The sequence below is a fragment of the Coenobita brevimanus genome, chromosome 102, assembly GCF_032717465.1.
Source record: "Coenobita brevimanus isolate Jiangsu-jjx chromosome 102, ASM3271746v2, whole genome shotgun sequence".
In the NCBI taxonomy this organism is placed as follows: domain Eukaryota; kingdom Metazoa; phylum Arthropoda; class Malacostraca; order Decapoda; family Coenobitidae; genus Coenobita; species Coenobita brevimanus.
The window spans coordinates 21,618,230-21,641,219 of NC_137055.1; positions in this window are offsets into that span (position 1 = coordinate 21,618,230).

The following is a 22,990-nucleotide window of genomic DNA, read 5'->3' on the forward strand; positions in this document are numbered from 1 at the left end:
TTTCATTCATTATCCTCTTTTTTCCTGCAACACGTATAGAGAATTACTGAATGAAAGAAAAGCCACATTTCTTTCAATTCCCCATCTCATGACTCTAAGTCTATTCATGAAGTTGTCTGTTATGTAGATAAGAACTCTATTTTGCCGATGTATACGCACCTGATCCTTACTTGCAGGAAAGATATGACCACCAACGAGATATTCTTGTCTTTTGTAAGGACTCACGGCTAAATCTACAATTCCTTCCCGAGTACATATTTTGCATTTTATTTTTACCATTTCCAAACGATTGTTATCAGATCAGAATAGACTTTTCGAACTGGTGGGGATAGATATAATCTTCATCCTGTTGACAACACAAAGACTTTATTAAGTACAGGGTGTCCCAAAAAAAGGGTTAACTTTTTATTTTTTAATTAATTATTTTAATTAATTTCACTAATCAACTCGTTTTTCTTTTCAGGTTATGTTCTAGACATGTGGGAGTTTCTTTCCTAAAAGTTTCATCATCCTAGCTCAACCAAGACACCCTCAGTCGAGCAGCGAACAAAAATTGTAAAATTTTACCTAGAGACTAATCATTTGTACAGACTCAAGAGAGAATACCGGGAACACTTTGGTGTTAGAGATGCCCCATCTGTACCAGCAATCAAGAAAATTGTCCAGAAATTTGAATGCCATGGAACCTACCAGACCAGACATCGTGGAAATTCTGGAAGAGAGAGATCTGCTCGTATCAAACAAACATCGAGTCGTTCCATGAGTCAGCGACGCGAAGTCCGAAGAAATCGCTTCGTAGGCGTTCGCAAGAACTTGGCATGTCAAAATCTTCTGTCCAGAGAATTTTGCGGCGGAACCTAATACCATACCCATATAAAATTAAAATAAAGCAGACTTTGACTGATAATGACAAGGCCCTGTGTTTCCAAATGTGTGAATGGTTTAAGCAAATGCTGGAAGAGGAAGCAGAATGGGTTAGAAACGTTTGGTTCTCAGATGAGGCACATTTTCATTTGGATGGCGTAGTGAACAGCCAGAACTGTCGCTTCTGGAGGACAGAGCCTCCTGATTTTGTAGCCACAAGGCCACTCCATAGCATGAAGAGCACTGCCTGGTGTGCACTAAGCACTAAAGGGATCATCGGACCCTTCTGGTTCGAGGATGACGACGAGAATGCGGTGATGGTTACTCTGGCGAACTATCGCGACGTCAAAAGGAATTTTGTGCTTGCCTTCGTCGTCGTCGCTTGACCTTGAACATGCAGTGGTTCCAGGAGGATGGGGCGAAACCCCACACAGCAACTGTGACTAGAAATCGTCAATCTGATAAGTTTAGGGACAGGTTCATTTCCCTGAAAACTCCTCACATCTGGGCTACACATTCGCCTGATCTTAACCCGTTGGAGTTCTTTTTGTGGGGTTACGCTAAAGACAGTGTGTGCCGGAACAACCCTGGCTCAATCCCTGAACACAAGAATGAGATCGAGGTGTTCATGAGAATCAGAACTGCTGACACATGCAAGGCAGTTGTTTAGAACTTTTCTGTGAGAATTAAGGAATGCCTTGTCCGCCGTGGTGCTCATACTAAGCATGTCATTCACGCCGAGCAACGCCCATAAGCATCATGATATTGACATAATTCTAATTGCAAATAAAATTCTAATGTGTTGTTTATTTGCAGTCAAAATTTCACACTTCTCTGATATCTTTTGTGCCATAGAAGAATAAAAAATAAACCTTTCTTTGGGACACCCTGCAGAATATATACTTGAGACATAACAAAAACGTCATCGACAAATGGCTAACCCTCAGCTAAGCCTAATTATACCAACTTTAAGAGGGTTGGCGGGGAGATTTGTAGTAGACAGCGTTCTTTTACTCATCCTTAGCTGAAAAAAGTCATCTGGCGTAAGCTGGAATAAAACATACTAGAGCAGAGGCTACCGTGAGAGGGTTCAGGTAGGAGGAATTAATAATGAATTATTTACTTTGGACAGGACGTGATGTTATTATGGGCATTGTTTTAAGTGTGACAGTTACACTGGCTGCGGAAGGACGGTTTTTTATTACATGGTAGCAGATGAGAGAGAAGAAACTGTTGTATTACTGAAGTGCAGCTTCATAGGGCATGATTTTGGTTGCCTCGGTGACGGCCAGTGATTTTCGCACTTCACTACAAGAACTTCTTTATATTCGTTTCGTTATTAGGTAACTTAATTCTTGGTAAGGGTAACTTTATGATCTGGAGAGATAAATTACATCATTTGTTTACTCCTTCACTACTACGAGAGATCAATATAAAGATGAATTTAATCATTTGGTGGTTGCCTGATTTAAATTATTTGGTGTAATAGTAATTTAGGGGAGAACTGGTTATATTTATAGTAGGAGAAACGAAAGTTATGCAGTTGAGTTTCTGTTGTGTTATAAGTGAGGTGATTGTTTTGATATTCGTGCATAACAGACACAATAATAATTACTGCGTTAGTTAGATTAACAGAAATACGGTAATGATAACTGTGACGATTAATGTGAAGGTATACAGCTGAGAGGAAATTGTTTTCAATTCCTACCTAATTACCAAAAATAAATAATCCGCCTAAGGGTCTTATTCTAAAACATTCTCCCATTGGACATATTTTTTGGCATTCTCTCTCTCTGCCTCCAAACGAGTTTAGTCAGTTGAGAAATCTTTTTCGGTGGGGGAGGTGAGTACAGCCGCAATTAACTCATTTCCAATAAGAGACCTCCAGTAAGATTAATACTGTACTGTAAAAAAAAAAAATCCAGAATAAATTAAAAACAAGAAAACGTCATCGTTGTTAGGATGTTAAAGGTCTCATTGCCTTATAAATATTAAAGTAGACAATCATGTTTTGCAAATTTCGGGTCTTTCCTTAGAATTAGACATGCAATTTTCGATGTTGTATCGAGGTCACCAATTGTATGCATGATTAAACAGTCGCAAGACGGAAACAGATTTTATCTTTGAGTTTTATCGTCCCTGCAAAAATTGTGGAGCTCGGTGCCCTGTCCCTAAGTTGTGATTGATGTGAGAAGGACAATGGTTGGAAGGAAAATGTTACCAGTGTATCAGTGTAATCAAGAAATAATGGTACTCCATCTTTCGACAACCGGAGTGTTTATGTGATGGTGGAGAGGTGGGTAACAGTCTATATCCACAACACAGCACTCCAGCATCCTCAAACCACACCATTCACTGGTGTCCAGGAGCCTACATGGTCATAAACTAGACCTCTCTCTCTCTCTCTCTCTCTCTCTCTCTCTCTGATGCGTTAATATACTAAATCATGTAACTACCATTTCCGACGCTAATTACCCAAGGTACCTCGATCTGCCACATCGTCCAGGCATCTCGAAATGATCGGATCTTCAATTTGGCTCTTTCTTATATTTTTTTTTTTTTTTTCTTGGAAGGAACAATTATTGCGGGTTCGCGGCCTTTGGTGCCTTCTTCCTCGCATAAAAAAAAAAAAAAAAAAAAAAGGCCACCTGAGGCTGAAGTTCCATAAAGGCAGTCTGTAACTCTGCAGACTTTATCGCCCTGCTTTAGAAGGCGGAGTGATAATGTTTTTGCCTAAGTATGTCTGTCGGTGTGTGTGTGTGTGTGTGTGTGTGTGTGTGTGTGTGTGTGTGTGTGTGTGTGTGTGTGTGTGTGTGTGTGTGTGTGTGTGTGTGTGTGTGTGTGTGTGTTCCCATTATATCTCAGGAACGGCTTGAGCTATGAACATGAAACCTTCAGGGTATCAAGATATGGGCAAAATCTTGAACGAGTTCGAAATTGGCATTCGGGGTCAAGGTCAAGATCACGGAAGTGGCTGCCAAATGTCAACTAGTTTTTATCGCCGGCTTTTAACACCATTATATCTCATGAACGGCTTGAACTATCAACATGAAACCTTCAAGGTATCAAGATATGGCCTGAATCTCGGATTTGGCTAACAGCATATTCTGGCGGGTGATTAGCATTCGTCTCCCGAATGCTTTTCTTTATCTACCTACATTAGCTCGGCCAAATAGTGTCATATCCATTCTATTGCTGATCTGTACCAACGACTAACACTAGATTGTGATACCAGTCACAAAGCTGTACTTTGGAAAGAATGTCGAGCCTTGATATTGTCTTCTGCTATTAAGCTACGAGGAAAAAAAAAAAAAAAGATCCAAAAGAATATCTTTCGACAAAATATGGGTCACGAACAATATTATTTTTATAAGTTCCACCTGAATGAATGAGTCAACATAGTAACGCTCATTAGGAAACGGAAAACGAGTGTTGGTTGATCCAGTAACATTGCACAATACGTATATCGCAAATTTTCTTCAGTCTGAACAAAATTGCTTGTGGTAATTGTGCAACAAATCATAAATGCGACTAACTGGCGCATTTGAAAATTGTGGGGTATCATAATTATTGGTGAATGTATATATTTGTAAAAGGAATGTAGTATTATTACTGGCTGCTACAATGTATTTATCAACCAGGATGTGTTCTGATTGCTGGGCTAGCCTTTCATCAAAACACACACACACACACACACACACACACACACACACACACACACAACTGAGAAATCTTCTATAAATTATAGAACATATGGATTTTTCTTTCATATACACCGAAGAAGAAAAGTTTTGGCGACCACAGATGGCTAACGGATGATCCACAGCGTAGTATAACGTTTCATGTAATTACTTGTGTGCGTTTATTCATATCTTACTTCCGCTCTGCAGTCATAGTCTTAAGTGAAAGTCTTTCTACCTACCTCTCTGTTCTTCCAACAATCCATGTTTCCCAGACTTGCGTATTATCTCCTTTGAACTTATCAGATATGTTATCTTATATGAAGATTAATAATCCTTGTTAATCTTCAGTGAAAAGACCAAGGCAGAGGTGAATGAAGTGGACAACACCTAATGAGAAATAATGGGATTAAGCTGGAAAGTTGAAATTAGGTAATGGGCCGGTTTGTAAGAGACAGACGGGTGGTAGGACGAATGGTCGTAAATTTGGATAAGGAAGAGAGAGAGAGAGAGAGAGAGAGAGAGAGAGAGAGAGAGAGAGAGAGACTGACAGACAGACAGACAGACAGACAGAGGCAGAGAGAGACAGAGAGGCAGACAGACAGACAGGCAGACAGACAGAGACAGAGAAATATGTGTGGAGAGAGTGATGAGTGAGGTGAGTGAGGAATATGATGTGAAGGTGAGGGGTGGGACAGGAGGACAAGGAATATTGTGAGGTTGGTGTGACGGGAGGGTGGTAAGTGGATTTGTTGAGAGAAGGGTGAGAAAAATAATAAGATGAGGGCGTGCAACCGCAACGAGGCAAGGCTATGTTTATAAGAAGAATGGGTAGAAGGAATTGTAAAATGAGAGTGAAAGCTTTAAGATGAAAGTGAAAACAGTGGTGGATGAGAGGTAGGAGAGTAAAATTTGAAGTAAGAGGAGGAAAATATGTATGAGGAAAATGTTAGGTAAAGGACGGCAAGCAGTGAAAATGTGTGATGTTTGGAAACAGTTCAAGTTCGTGTGATGTACGACGGTGTGTGAGCCATCTGTCGTTTAGGAGAGCCACTGGGCCAGTGGAAACAGACTTTCTAGTCAGAGGCGTCATTTCAATTTTCCTTGGGGGGGTGGGGGTATAGGCTATTTAGGAGGCCCCCCTACTCCCTCCTCCCCACATGGGTGGGGTGGCGAGCGAGCATTTTGAGGCCACATGCAAAGTTGTAATTAGAGAATTAAAGCAATAAACAAATATACATACTTTATATAATTTTTTGTTAAACCAATTACTTCCTTAAAGACACTATCTATCTATCTATCTATTGCCAGACGCCTCAGTCCCGTTTGGGGTGGCCACAAACAAATCGCCTCCAAGTCGCCCTGTCCCCCGCCATTTCACTCCCCTGCTCCCAACTCACACACCCCTCTCTCATATACCTCTCCACCCCATTCCTCCATCTCATCCTCGGCCTCCCCTTCCCTCTTTCCCCCTCCACCTCACTCACATACACTCTCTTCGTCAGTCTTTCACCCTCCATCCTCTCCACATGGCCAAACCACCTCAGTATGTTCCTCATAACGCTTCCTATCACATCCACATCAACACCACAACGCTCCTTTATATCCTCATTCGTCAGCCTGTCTCTCCATGTGACTCCACAGGCTCCTCTTAAATAACTCATTTCCACTGCTCTCACTCTTGACTTGTGTCCTTCCAACAACGTCCAAGCTTCACTTCCGTACGTTAGAGTTGGTATCACAATACTGTCATGTAGTAACTTTTTCACTCCCATGCTCACTTCCCTGTTTCTTATCACTGCTTTCAAAGAACCAGCAACCTTTTTTCCCTGCTGTACCCTTTCAAGCACTTCACCCTCCAAACCTCCATCCTTACTCATCACACTACCCAAGTACTTAAACGTACTCACATTTTCCAATTCCTCACCATCCAACCTCGCTGTACATTCACTGACTTCACCTCTCTCAAAGACCATCACTTTACTCTTCCCTACATTCACCTTCAGATTCCGTTTCTTACACACTCTCCCAAACTCATCCACCAAGCCTTGCAGCTCCCCTTCGTCTTCACTCAACAACACAGTATCATCTGCAATCAACAGCACAGGGAGTTTCCAAACACTATCCTCTCTCACCAGGGCCACTCCAACATCCACTACCCTACCTTGTACCTCTTTTATTACCCCATCCATGTACAGATTGAACAACCATGGAGACATGACACATCCCTGTTTCAACCCAACTTTCAAAGAGAAAAATTCACTTAGTTCACCATCCACACGCACTGCAGCCTTCGCACCATCGTACATACTCTTCACAGCATTCAACAACTTCCCATCTACTCCATATATTCTTACCACTTTCCACAATCCTAGTCTATCCACCCTGTCATATGCTTTCTCCAAATCCATGAAAGCCGCATACAACTTCTTTCCCTTCTCTAGAAACTTTTCCACTAAAGATCTGAGAATGAATATCTGATCTACACAACCTTTTCCCTTCCTAAAGCCTCCCTGTTCTTCTCCAACTAATTCCTCTGTTCTTTCTCTAACTCTGTCAATAAGTATCCTACCATACACTTTTCCTATTATACTAAGAAGACAAATGCCCCTATGATTACCACAGACTTCTTTTTCCCCTTTTCCTTTGTACAAGGGAATAATTATACCTGACTTCCAATCCTCCGGGACTCTACCTTCCTCCCAGGCCAATCTGCACATCTTCCACATCCATTCTACTACTATCTCTCCCCCATGCTTCAGCATTTCACCACACACTCCATCAATTCCTGGGGCTTTCCCTGATTTAACTTTCTTCATTGCTTCCACAACTTCTATCCTACAGATTTCTTCCTGTCTTCTCACCTCCCTCCTTCTCCCAGCCATTCCCCAGCCACTTATACTCACATTACTTCCATCCTCCACGTTCAACAATTCCTTAAAGTGTTCTCTCCATCTGCTCACTTTTTCTCCCTTCTCCACTAGTAATCTACCATTTTTATCTTTCACTCCCCTGCTAACTTCACTTCCACCCTGTCTTACTCTTTTCACCTCTCTCCAGAACATTTTCTTACAGTCCCTCCACTTTACACTCAAATTCCTTCCAAATTCCTCATCCACTCTCTTCTTACTCTCTCTTACTAATCTTTTCACCTCTCTCTTTCTTTCTACATATAACTCTCTCTTCCGCCTCTCAACCTCTTCCACGCCCCTATTCCTCATCCATTCATTGTATGCTTTCTTCTTTTGTGCCACAGCCTGTTTCACCTCTTCAGTCCACCACGCTGTTCCTTGCACTCCCCTCCGTCTTCTCTTCCTTCCACACACCACATCACATGCTGCACATATTTCTTCTGTAAATATTCTACACACACCTTCCACGTCCCCCATCTGCTCCAATTCATATTTGCCCAATCGTTAAAGACACACAAATGGATAATCTGGCATTGGCAGTATTTCTGTGTGAAGTTGAATATGTAATTTAAAGTGCATGGTAAAGTACATATCATTGCTTATATGCTAATGATCTTGGATAGTAGACCAAACAGCAATTAAAATATTTGTACTGGTGAAAGCTTAAACTGACTTCATTCTTACAGCCTAATGAAAAGATAATTACTATAAAATTTAGAATGAAAAGATGTAAACTCGTAACTGAATTAAAAATGGAAAGCTTTTTAGCTTACTAGCCCCTAAAATATCATGAACCATATAAAGTAATGTGAAAAAGTAAGCTCTACACTAAGAGATGGGAGAAATAAAATGATGGTTTTAAATTAGGAAGAGGCTCACGTAAGAAGAGTATATTAATTAAAGAATTCATTAGAGGAAATTGAAAATTAAACTACGTATATTTACTGCATTGGGAAATGAATAAATTACTGCAATAGTGGATATCTCTGTGATCTCTGTTTGCAAAGTTTTCAACCAGGGTGATAAAGTTAAGATTTTTAACAAGTTCCTTTTCTGGGGCCATAAGTAGCAAGTCACGCGATCATTTCTCATTGAGATTCTTAGATATGTCTTGACTAAGCTAAGTACTGAAAAAAGCCGTTCATTGCTTGCAGTAGATACTGGAAGGATGAGAAGAATTTTGATAATTTTCACTATTTCTGAATACGCACAATCTAATGGTTTGGGTTCATATCATTAAAACAGATTCTTTGGCTTGTCACTCTTTCTTAGAAAATGTTTTTTTGCAACAGATATTTGAGAAACTAGAAGAATTTCATTTATGTATATATCTTTGTAAGACTGTACTATAATAGAAAGCTTCTCATATTGTAGAAAGTCTCTGGAACTGTAATCAAGTGCATTGTTTGCTTCTGTTAGGGGCATGTTTTGTGTGAAGCGAATATCAAGCTTTAAGAGAAATCTGTCTATCAAAATAAGTTCTTTTGATTTCAATCGTTGGAGCAATAGAAGTATTCACCTCATATCTCCCTAGAGCTGAATCATTTAAGAAGCTCTTTAGTCCTGATGATACCTTCTGAATTCTCTTAGGCTTAGGTCTGCTCAACCGATTTGAATTTTCCAAGTTGGTATCTGCCTCATATGTTGAAGCAAAATCTTTAGCTTTGTCAAAAATATCGGAGAAAGCCTCGTCCTTTCTCAAGACCTGCAGTTCCTTAATAGTTGACTGTATGAGAGAGAGCAAGCTTCAGATAGTTAGGCTTCCTCAGCTTCAAACTGATCCGACAAACTATTGGTAACTCTAAGGACTTGTCCAGTAATATGTAAATCCATTACAAACCTGAAAGACTAACTTTTTGTACAGTCCATTTGTTTCTGCCGCAGCTTCTGAATCAGAACCCTCTGAAACTGTGTGAAGCACTGATAGCAAACTCCCATAGCGAAGCTTAACCTTTGATATTGGCCTACAATAGTAAGACCATCTAGTTATAGTAGGTCTTTCTAGTGTCAAAACCTGAAGATCTGCTTTCTGTGCCTCTGTGAAAAGTTGGTTCCCTGTGTTACTATTTAATAAATGTGTAAAGTGTGTTAATAATTGAAAAAAATGAAGAAACGCCACTGGTATTCTTTATGCAGTCGCCCAGTACTAAATTCAGCCTGTGTGCATGGCAATGTATGTATACTGCTTGGGGAATTTTATCCTGTAGTTTTGCTTGAATCCCGCTACAGCATACACTCATTACACTAGCACCATCATAACACTGAGCCACACACTTATACCAAATTTAATCAGACTGTTCTATCTCCTTATATATAAAATCAGCTGAACTTGCAGCAACCTTTTCCATGTGATAGGTTCCAATGACACGGTCCTTCACAATACCCTCACTAAAGTACCGCACAAGAATAGCCATCTGTTCCTTTTTTGACAAGTCTTTCCTTTCAATAACCATAACTGAAAAGTACTTGGCTTCTTGTGCTTCAGCACAAATTGTGTCCTTGATATGTCTTCCAGCGACTGATATCAACTCATTCTGGTCAATCTAACTTTTGTTTTAGAGAGGGATTTGATTCAGCAATTAGGTGACGAATTTCTACAAAATTTCCTGAATTTAATGTATCACCACCCTCATTATGTCCACGAAAAGACAGGCTTTGCCTTCCCAGTAATGCAGTGACTTTTAAAAGTAACTTTACATGTTCCCTGTTGTCCTCAATTTCTTGTTGCCTAGCTGAAGATAGAGAAAATGCTACAGACTGAGTGGACCCTGACTGAATATCCTTGACATTTGACCAAGCGATCATACTATTAATGTGTCTTTCACTTGCCTGATGTTGTTTGAGAAGGGTACTGGTATCTTCCCATTTCCTTGTTCCAACATCAATAAACGGTGTCCTACCTAATCCTTCCTCCTTACGAACAGATGCTCCAGCAAAGTGCCTACATGGAGAGCAGTAACACACATCTTGTGAGACCGAGTATTCTAACCAAGAAAATATATCAAATTAGGGACTTCTAAACTTCCTATTATTCTGAATGCTTGGGTAGCTGGGCAATTTTGGTTGACTGGGTTTATCATAGGGGGACTTAGATACATCAACTGCTTGAGTCGCTGGAGTTTGTGATGTGGATGGACTGTCTTTTGTATCTTATTGATCCTGGTTCAGTGCAAGAGTAAGTGCTAATGTGACTTCTGCTTCATCAACAGAAATAAAGTATGAGTCTTGACTAGGGGATGATGTAGTGGCTGAGTTAGTATTGTTAGTTGCTTTCCTGGCTGAATATATATATATATATATATATATATATATATATATATATATATATATATATATATATATATATATAGATAGATAGATAGATAGATAGATTGATAGACAGATAGAAATATATATGTAGATATATAAAGATAGATAGATAGATAGATAGATAATATATATATATATATATATATATATATATATATATATATATATATATATATATATATATATATATATGTTTCCACTATATAAGATGATGATGCCTGTAGAGCTTCAAGTTCTTCAGCCAGTAAAGCAATGCCCACTTTGGGAACCACTGATCTAAATGAACTCTTAAAGAGTCCTACCTTGAGGTACGTACTTCCTAAGGTGAATAAAAGCTATTAATGATAGCCAGAATACAATAAAAAAGGCAGGTCGATACTGAATTTAACTGAACAGCGGGCTAGGAACATATTTACATTGACATCTTTTAATATACCTAGTAAATTATTGTGATAATTACACACACACACACACACACACACACACACACACACACACACACACACACACACATACCAAAAATATATTTCACTCAAAACGTACTGAAGCTAAACACAAATTATTTTTTATTTCACGGTGTTAGCCTTTTTTTTTTTTTTTTTTCATTAACTGTAGTTGATTTGGAGGCCCCCTCAGAAAGCTTGGGGGGGCGAGCGCTCCTAGCGCCCCCCTCCCCCCCCTCCCAATTGACGTCCGTGTTTCTAGTTCATGTCTTGAGTCAGAATCAAAGAACTCCATTTCGAAGAAAAATGCAATGGGCTAAATGAAAAGAAATGAATGTAAATATGAATAATTTATTCTTATGCACGTCTTATACTGTGAGATGATGCAAATGCCAGTAACCCAGCGCGGTTGAAAACAGAATGGCGGACACGTATCACTGGGTTTTATAACCAAGTGCTTTTGCACGATTATTAAAAATCCATTTTATCTCCCCCACCTTTTCTACTGTTCGGATCAATCAGATCGTTCGACAAAGCTTGTTTCTCCTTGATTCTCGCCACGCATCAGTACAACTGAAGACCAGGAAGTACTGTCGGCTACTGCAGTTCGTTCTATATGAAAAAATGGAACTTAATAATTCACTGCCTACCCTAATTACCGAGAAATATAGAGTCAGGAGGAAGTCTGAACTTTAAGAGACAAAGTGATGGGGAATTTTATATATTGTTGCTCGGCTAAATGACAGCACAGGCATTTAGGTGTCGACTGCTGCAAGGGATGGGGTATGTAAACAAACATACGCTCACCTCAGTGGCATTGGGTATCATGCCATCTGATTGAAGATTTTGTTGTATAAGTGGGATGCGAAGGGAAGCGCATGCCAAAGCAAGGTTTCACCTATTCCTTAAGGATCTTATTAGATCTATAATCAGGTTAGGAGTTAATTTCTAAGTATACAAGATGAAGGTGGTGCCCTCATGTTAATAGGGATGCTAACCTGTCTGGAGTGACAAGTGCTTCTCCTACAGTTATTATTGAGATAACATATATTTTAATGCAGGTATTGTCTGGTTACATTATTTTCATTCAAGCACCACAAACACAATTCACCAAGCTTTCCCATTAATATACGATTTGGCACAGTACATTCATGATCACTAATTTCTGACCAGAGAGTTGGCCAAAGTCGTGGCCAGGCGTAGGCTACACAGTCAGATACGCTTCACCATTGTTCAAGAAAGATTTAGTGCTTCAGTAAACAATTTCCTAAGCATCACTGAGCACTTTTGTTTCACATATTATATTACTTTCTCAAGTATTATGCATGGTAAGAAATAGACAAATTTGGTTATTGTTATTTTTAGTCTATAATGAATGCTTGATGATATTTGAATTTCATTCTGTGTTTTATTAATCTGCTTATTGTTTCACTGACCTATTTCTTGAGGTGAGCCTTCAACCGAGCTGTTGGTAGGTTATAGCAGAGAAATATCCACTATTGCCACAACATCCGGCATTCACACGACATAATACTTATATCATTGACAAAAATTTACTATTACTACTACTTTGAACTGAATATTTTTCTCTATGATAACAGGCCCCGTTGCCCATAGATTTAAATAAGCCTAGATGCCGCATGACACCACTTTAGATGCGTCTGCGCGGCCGCCATCTTGGAACTGTCGAGGCAGACGATGTCGCGTTCCTGACGGCGGTCAAAGCTGACCACTATTTACCTAGAAATGCAACAGCACTGTGCTACTTTTGGGTGCAGAAAGCGTTGGAATATATCTATGGTGACACCGATAGCATGAGCGGCTCAACTGTCTGGCGTCCCTCAGCTGCTTCCCTATCCTCCGAAAGGAAGATGGTGGGTTGCAGAAGGGAAACTTAAGCCTGCAGTCCACAGAGTTCACGTTTCAGATGAACCAGGAACGACAACCATTACCACCGCAACAACAGCCGTTACCATAACAGCCACCACCACAACCACCACCACCACCACAACAACAACAACAACAACAACCACTACCACCAGCACCACATCCACCACCATAACTACCACCACCACCACAATAGCAACAACATCCACAACCACCACCATAACAACGATCAGCATCACAACAACAATCACCACCACAACAACAACCACCACCATCACAAAAACAACCACCACCATCACCACAACCACCAGCACATCAACCACCACCATCACAACAATAACCACCACAACAACAATAACCTCAAAAACCACCACCATCACAACAACTACCATCACTACAACAACCACCACCACAACAAAAACCACCACCACAACCACCACCACCACCACCACCACAACAACAACAACCACAACACCAGTCACCACCACCACCACAACCACCATCACAACAACCACCACAACCACCATCACAACAACCACCACAACAATAACCACCACCACAACAACAACAAAAACAACCACCACCATCACAACAACCATCATCACTACAGCACCCACCATCACTACAACAACCAACATCACTGCAACAACCACCATCATAACAACAAATACAACAATAACCACCACAGCAACAACCACAATAACAACCACAACAACAACCACCACAACAATAACCACCACCACAAGCACAACTACCATCACAACAACAACCACAATAACCACCACAGCAACAACCACAACAATCATCACAATAATAACCACCACCACAACCACCACCACAACAACAACAACCACCACCGCCACAAATGTAACAAGCACCACCACCATAACAACAACAACAACAACCAACACAACCACCACCACCACCACCACAACAACAACAACAACAGCAACAACGACAACAACCACAAAAAACATCACCACAACAATCACCAACACCACTACAACCATCACCACAACAACCACCACCACCACAACAACAACATCCACCGCCACCACCACCACAACAGCAACAACCACAATCACCACCACAACAGCCACCATTATAACCACCATCACAACCACCACCACCACCACAACATCCACCACCACCTCAACATCCACCACCACAACAACCACCATTAACACAACCACCACCACCAACAACAACACAATAACCACCACCACCACCACAACAACAAATACTACCATCACCACCATCACTACAACAACAACAGAAATCACCATCACCACCACTACCACTACAATAACCACCATCACCACCTCCTCCACAACAACATTCATTTTCATAGTCTGAATTCACTCTGAAACAAGCCCCACTAGTACATGCTTAACCGCTCCAAGTTGGCGGCCGCACAGACGCATAGCCGTTGTATTGAAGAATGGGCGATGCGGCATCTAGTCTTGTTTATATCTATGCCGTTGCCATCCAGTGGGAATTGTTGCCCTTTTCCTACGCGACGTCTTAGCTGCATGCCCCCGCTGGTCAAAATGTGTGCCAGTTAATGCCTCTAATTCATAAATAATTACTACGGTATATATGATGCCAGTACCCACATAGTGGCACATGTTTTTTTACTTTTTGGAAATTGCTAAATTGCAGACTGATTGAAGAAATGTCGGCCTCTGTCAATAAACACAGATTATTATATTATGGAGGAGAAACCATAAGAATATTGTAGTATCAAAGATATAAGGAGTAGTACGCTTCAGATCACCTGGTTACAGTTCTTTGCCCCGCCCAGTAATGCAGAGGCTATGTTCGAATGCGTGGCTCGTGTGTGGTCATAACACCGTCCGCCGCGGGTCTCTGGTCACAGATTAGTAATCATGACTGTACCTGTACTCAGTGTGAGTGGAATAAATGTTTGGTAATACTTTGATTCTTGCTGGTTTCTTCTGTGTACCTTATCTTGCCAATTAACTGCAGTGAAGTATATTAGATTTAATTTTGCTTTTAAAGGTGGCTGATATTGTAGTCAATATTTAGCAGCAATATGCGCGCGTGTGTGTGTGTGTGTGTGTGTGTGTGTTTCATTCCATCTTTTATTTTAGGTTACATACTGTTAATTCTTTACCTGAAATAAACTTATTCAGGTGATGCAATTGGTATCTATGTTTTAAGAACTGTGTTACTTTCTTTATGTATCACTACAGTATTATGAGACAGGAATAAGGAAGTGGCACAGATACAAGGCAGCTTCTTTATGCTTAAATAGCTTGCCCTCAAACACGTGTCCATATCCATGTTCTCGTCCATTTTTGGTAGTTGCCTGTGATTCGACGTGATGGCAGCACCTTTATTTACACTGAAAATTTAATGAAGGATTGGACTTCCTTATGACTCAATATTCCTTGTTAATAGCTCTTTGCAGTCGATAGGCATACATCTATGCAATCTCATCGTCTCACACTGTGTAGCTGCAAACATCCTCACGACTGAAAGCAGCAGTCCTTTTGTACTACCGTATTGTACTTCTGTGCATACGAACCCCTCCTCTAACATGATCCTGCATCTTCTATAGTTTTTGATGCTCGCAAACAATTTTAATGGGGCTTCAATGACATCTTGGACTACACTGGTCGTAAAACAGTATCCTCGAAACCGCAGTGTGATAGCAGCCCACATCTTCTCACCAGCAGCAATGCAGTTAACAGCAATATCAGTCACAAACATTGTCACACTGCTCTGCCACTACCTCATCCCTCCTGCCTCATAACAGTCATGCTTCCCTAGACCACTCAAATGGCGACGGTACTAACATTTCAGTCTCCTATTCTCTCTCAAATTAATTAAATCGTCTGGTGTGAGGGACAGCTAAACTTTTCCCTGCTTTGTATCGAAATGTGCCTATGACCCCCTCTCAGGTGAAGAGATCCGCTGGAATTAGATGGAACATAATATGTGATTGGTCCCTACCTTGCAACACATTCAGTGTTTTACGACTCACTCTCATTTGAATAAAATCGTCTCTTTTTAGTTGACAAAGAATACAAGAATTGTTCTGATCACGAGAATATTAACATAGATGCCAGTTGCGACACATGAATTTACCAGTCATCCTAGTTGATCAGTTAATTTATTGGAGCGTGTTCTTGTTGGCCTTGAAGACTTTGTTAACTTTCCTCAACGGTGATTTTGCCAATACATTTGCTTGTATGTTTCTGATTTCATGTCAGAACCAAGGTCCAAATAGCATCATTATGATGTAACGTGAATATATAAATCGTTAAGGATGAGATACTTAAAGTCATAATCCCGATTATTTACTAGTATATTAAAGCCATACCTACATTAATTTACTGTATTCAGATTAGGAGAACTTTCCCTAAGTGAAAAGGTTTAAAGCATATGTCTCTTTAGTACGATAATTAATTTTTAACTTCTTGAGGCCAAGGATGTATTCTCTGTTATGTTCTTGCTACCGACAAACTATTTCATTAATCTTTGGAAAATTTTCTAAGTGAATGGATTAGGTTTGGCCTCCACTAACGCGTTCATTACAGAGGATCTTCTTAAGCTGAGCAAAATATTCCACAGGCAACTAAAAAGAAAATATACCGTAATACTGTTAGGGTAAATAAAATTTTACTTCTGCCAAAAATTTTTACCCACGTCAGCAAAGACCCGTGTTTAATGACAGGGTTAACACAAATCTATAAATACTCTGGATAGAGAGAGAGAGAGAGAGAGAGAGAGAGAGAGAGAGAGAGAGAGAGAGAGAGAGAACACAGGAGTATATGAACTGGCCTTCCTTTTTGCTGTTCTGTTTCTTTTTTTTTTTTTTTTTTTATCGCGTGTCGATTGGTGTTAGTTAATTTATCTTTGACAACAACTGCTAGTAGAAGGTAATGATGCCGCCAATTTTTAACGAAAGTTTTTAAAATGCTTCTTTACAGCAGAATTACAACATTACACTTTTTTTTTTTCACTCTTTTTTTTAACAACACAAGTCGTTGGGCAAATACTTATGATGTCAATCACACGAATGCTTTCACTCACAGCCAAGGTTTCATTTTATATTTGGCTTATTCTCTTGCCAACTCCAGGTTTATTTCCTGTTGACATTCCCTGCCTTAGAGGGAGATACCAGGCCTCTCTGGTATCTACAGCAATTTACTTTAGGTATTGCTGTTGATGATTCTTCCACCTTTAAGACTTTCTCGACGTTTTGCATTGTACCTCACCCCAGCCTAGGCGAGGACAGAAATGCCTGAATGATGATGATGATGATGATGGCATCACTGACACGACTGTAGGCCTACTCGAAAAAATTTAATAAAATAAACAAGAAGGAGCACTCAAAGGATGCAACATCCATGCCCAGTAATTAATCTAAGAGCTGAACAAATGACTTGTCCTTCGACGGACTGCTTTCATAATCCAATTCAGATAAAAACTGTTCCATCATATGGTCAAACATCTAACCTCGTCCTTTGACCCTGACCTTAGGGTGACTTAACTAAATTGGATTACTTCATCCTTGCCTTACCATAAACAGTTTCGTCATTAAAAAAAAAAAAAACTGTCTAAGGTAACTTGGTCATGCGGCCAAGACCTTTCACCTTGCTCTTTGGTCATGGCTCTTGACTGACTGCTCACAAAATCTAACCATTCATCGTCTCCATACTTTCAGCCCTCACACCCGGCTGAGCCTGAATCCATAACATTGCCTAAGTTGAGTCTGCCGTACGATCATGACATTTAACCTCTTAAGTAGTACCTCAGTCGAGTGCCTGACCCTCATCCCTTCCACCAGGTTGGTACAAATAAGATCAAAACTGTTATAATTTTTATATTCCTACGTAGACATTATTCTGTAACCTTGACATTTGACTGTTGTCAAAATAATCTTTTTGCCTTTGCCTTATGCACTACCCTTCTGCCAAGCTTAGTTTAAGTCACATCAAAACATCAACATGACATTGACCATTGATCAAATATTAAAAAAAAAAAAAAAAAAATGAGATGTTGGATATATAATGCTGGAAATATACTCTCGGAGTTATACTCTTCACACCTACAGGCAGACATAAACACGCCAATAAAAGATTACATCCGCCACACTATGTCCTCGTCAGTTAAATTATGACAATGAATATTTCAAATGACTCCTCCAGTGAAAGTGATTTTTTTTTTGTTAAGAGAGTCATAAATCATGGCCCAGCACAAAGTGGTTGGCTTTTTTCTAATACTGTGGGGAAAGCATTTTCCAGTTACCCTTTGAACCGCTAGAAACTACTTGACTTTAACGTTTATACATTTTCTTTTTTCCCATCTTCATATATTCAGCTCATTCTTTTAATTTTTCTGCAAGTAATCACGTGTGCTAATACTCTCCATTCATTTGATGTCCCCTTTAACTGTGGTTAAGTGGATCAAGAAACCACTCCCAGTTTTCCTTTTCGTCATCAACATTCTTTCCAGTCCATTTCAGGATAAGTCTCTCTTGGTCAGCAATGTCCAAAATAAGAGTGCATCCTTTGCTGTATGGCTGAGTTTGTAGTGTTCGAATAATATCCCAGTCATAAAGATCCTTTCTTTTCATTTTCTAAGCAGTGTCAGCATACTTAGAATATCGGACATAGTAATTAGTCATAATTTCCACCGCAAAAGTCAAGATGCAAAGCCAAGAAAAGCTTCTCAGATTGGTAAATAATAAATATTTCATTATTAACACTTTCCCGGGCCAGCCTTGCATAACTGTTCTATCCCATTCGCAGGCCAGGGGTGTTTTCGTCAAAATGAAGCTGTATTGCCTGTGTTCACCAAACTGTTGTGCCATGTATTTGAGCCACGAAAAATCGCTCTAACAAATGACAAATTGCCACGCCATCAGCCCAGAATCTGTTGACCAACAAATGACGTTTTGGCGCGTCATCAACCCAGAATAGTGTTAAGAGCTACTTATTTGATGCTGTGCACTGAATATTCCAAAATTTGTACCCATATTCATTCAACATTTCATTTATATTCATGGACTTAAATCTTTCCTATATTTTTCTCAGAGTTCTATGACACATTCTCAGCTAAATGAAACTGCCTGGTGCTGCCACAAATAGAACACTGGACTTCTCTCGAGGATGAGAGAGTTTATGTTGATGGTATTAATAGGCTCTGGCTCGTACACTCACTCTTACCTGAATAAAACCATCCAACGTCTGCTGGAATAAAATACCTGGGTCGTTCAGACAATAAGAGAGTTAAAAACTGTTATAAGATAATGTACTTTATGCATTCATACAATTCTTCTACTCCCATTTCATCAAACCGAAGTGCTGTTCCTCCTCTCTTTATCTGTTTATAAGAGTCTGTAATTTCCTGCCACCCTCGTCCAGTGACGTTTTTGCCATTTCCCTTGCTCAGTCTCTCTCTCATTTTGTCTCATATTTTTGCCTCCAAGACCTCACAATTTTTTCTCACCTCGCTTCACTGTGTGTAATGAATGTTTTTAGTATATAAAATGGTCAGAGAGAGAGAGAGAGAGAGAGAGAGAGAGAGAGAGAGAGAGAGTGAGAGAGAGACTTTCAGGTAGTTTTTTGTTACTTTCTTAAATATCTTGTTTTGGATTTCGCCGTTTTCTTCCCACATTCTTCCATTCACTTTCTGTTATTTTCTAAGTATATAATTAAGATATATTTCTGCCACCTTTAACATTAAATTTCCCACTTCCTAACTCTTCATTTAGTAATCTTTCCTAGTTTTTCTCCTAGCACATCCCTGTCCCGAACTTCCTCCACTCTCTGTCTGGTCTTCTATCTACATCACTCATCACTCACCATACTCTCCTCTATCCTGTGCTTCTTTTCTTTCTGTCTTGTGTCATTTCCTTTCCTCTCCTTTCCTCTCTATCCTCCCCATCCCTCTCTTTACCCCCTCCGTCCCTCGCGTTCTCCTCGCCCTTCTCTGCGATGTGGCCGTTGGTATGCATGAGTTGTGGCCGATTATCTTTATGTAGATCTCAAGCCTCACCAGGTTGTTACCCTCGCCTTCTCTCAAGGCGGAGCTGTTGGTGCACATGTTAGCACGTAAAGCTTGCAGTTGGAAGAACCCGAGTTCGATTTTCTAGCCGGTCGCCCGTCGGAGGAATACAACTGTGGACCTGGATATAGAGTGATTGCTGAGGGTCGTATTATATGGAAAGGTTCGGACACAGAGTAAATTAAATGTGTCTTAATGACTTTCGTGCAACTGATAGGTCTAAAACCCAAGCTTCCCTTTTTTTCTCCTCTCTCCGTCACCTGTTCCTTACCTCCTCTCCCTCCCTCCCTCTCTCTCTCTCTCTCTCTCTCTCTCTCTCCGCGCGTGTGCTTTGGTTTCCTCCCCATCCAGTATTGTATGGGATCGTTGGTTTGCAAGCCCCCTGGCCTGGTACGTTTATGCGAAACTGTTGCGTCACCAGGGTGTTTCCCTTACCTCCTCGCACACACAACAATTTTCACGGAAGTGAACTGAAAAGGAGAGTGAGTAGGCAGGTGGGGAGGGTTTGTGGGTGTGGTCGATAGAGAGGGTGGTGGGTTGAGTTAGTGGGTGGGTGGGCAGGACGGGTAAAAAGGAGGGCAGGGTTGGTGGGTGGAAGGGTGGAATTGGTGAGTTTGTGATTGGATCAGGTGGGAGGGTTAAATGGATGGGTTGGGTAAGCAGAATGGGTGGGAGATGAACTTTATTGATGGGTGGGTAGATGTGTTTCTTCCTGGACGATAAGGCACGAGACGGGCTTATGTTGCTAAATTTCTCTCTTGTCAGTGTCTGTCTTGCTGTTGTTTTTTTAGATAATATTTACCTCTTCTTATGCTCTCTACGCTGTATCACCCATGCTCTTAGTTAGTCCAATTATCATTCTGTTCATCAGACTCTTAGTTTGTATAGATCGATCACATAAGCAAATTATCCGTTAATTCACTTACTGTCCTTCCGTTCCTAACCTTCCATATGTATCTTATTAAAGCGCTCTGACAGCACATACTTTCGTCAACATCAGTATAATTTATGAAAAACAACCAATCTCCGTTCAAGGTCGTTGGCGGAGGAAATTAATTTTACAGTCTTATTCTGCTCCAATTATGAGCGAGTGATGTTTACTCTCAGTTAAGTCCGGAAAATACCAGCCCGGCCCGATCCGACCGTCACGCAAAGCAGAAGCTAATAACACCTATGTGAGGTAGAGTTGAAATTCTTTCTGCATGTGATACTAAACGCTCGCCCATAAAGGCGTAGCAACCTCTTGGAATCTCGAGTTTTCTAATGAATAGTTCGGCTGTAATCTCTGAACGCCTCAATTATGAGATAAAATTTAAAGAGAGTTTCCGTCGTAGCTGTGTATTTTGGCATCAGCCCTAGCAGTTTAATATCGGAAATTCCGCTTATAATTTTCCATTAACGTTCTTGCTGTTTTCATGGTGAAATCACCAAGGGAAAAACACCCCGTTTGTGGCTTTATTCATCTCAATAACCCAGGATTTATGGTTTCAGTCTCGTCGACACGGCAGGTTGGCAGCAGAGATTGCGTGTATGTTTGTGTGTTCTGTGTGTATGCGTGTGTGTGGGTGGGTGTACTCTTATGTGAGAGACTTTCGTTCGTTCCAGTATACTTTTCACATGTTCGCAGTCATTATAAAGAAGCAATATATCAGAGTGAAATTTTGACAACATGCTCGCTCGATCATCAAGCGCTCGCAAAGCGCACTTTACTGGTTTTGAGTTTCAAAGAATGCATAACTTCGACGCTAGTAAAGTTAGTTGTATTCCTGGACGCGAATTCCGGATCCACCTTAAAATCTGGTTAAATCTTTCCTTACCCAGTACTCACCTATTGACCAATTTAACTGAAATTCGAATGTAACTTTTTGAGACATCTTATGCATCAACAGACAAACACACAAACAGACATGGGAGACTACATAACAACTTTGTTCTCGGAGGTACTACTAGGCATTTTTCTGTCATACATAATTACATAACAGTATTAAGTATTTATGTTATATGTTGGTCTTACATTTAACGCATCTCTCAAGAATAAGAGGTAGATTTTAAAAAATATTTTTATTCTTACATATTTTTTTTTCCTTGCTAGGAAGAAAGTGAGGGAAACGAAAAAAAAAAGGCTGGGTTCTGGTCTCACACCGTGATTGTTATTTATGGAGTTCTCAACTAGGAGACGCCTTTCACCGTCCTGGGTGTAAGGTGATGAAAGAAGGATGTTGGGGATGGAGTGGCTGTGGAGGCAAGTCAGGTATCATTAGGAAAATTAACACCTTTTGTGCGATGATACATGTCGCAGTATGCTATTGCCTTCTCCTCTTAGTTTTTAGATTTCGAGAGTCCGATGGTACTGATGCGGTTATGAAGACACTCGAGTGTGAACAGAATTTCCAGTGTAGAAGGAATTTTTGTGGAAATATGAATATTATTCCATGGACGTTCTGCACTGAAAGGATGAACAGAAAACAGGTAAAGAGAAGGAGTGGAAAAAAAGAGATGTAAAGAATGAGGCAGAGAAGTTAAAGAACATATAAAACCTGGAACTTAGATTTTAAGGCTAATTTTATCATATTCGCAAGAAGAAAGAAGAGGCTGCAGAGACGAGGCTGGAATGAAACAAGTGAAAAAAGGAGAGAAGAAAGTCAGGTTCAAGATACTACATAAAATGTTTAGGTGCTGTTGGTTAATAACTAGAGGGAATGGGTTAATGGGAGTATTACAGAGTAGCAGAGCGTGAAAGCAAGGATGAAATAACCATATCATTGTGTGGAAGACGTTAAATTATTAGGTATGATATGCGGAGAGAGAGAGAGAGAGAGAGAGAGAGAGAGAGAGAGAGTGTGTGGTAGTTATA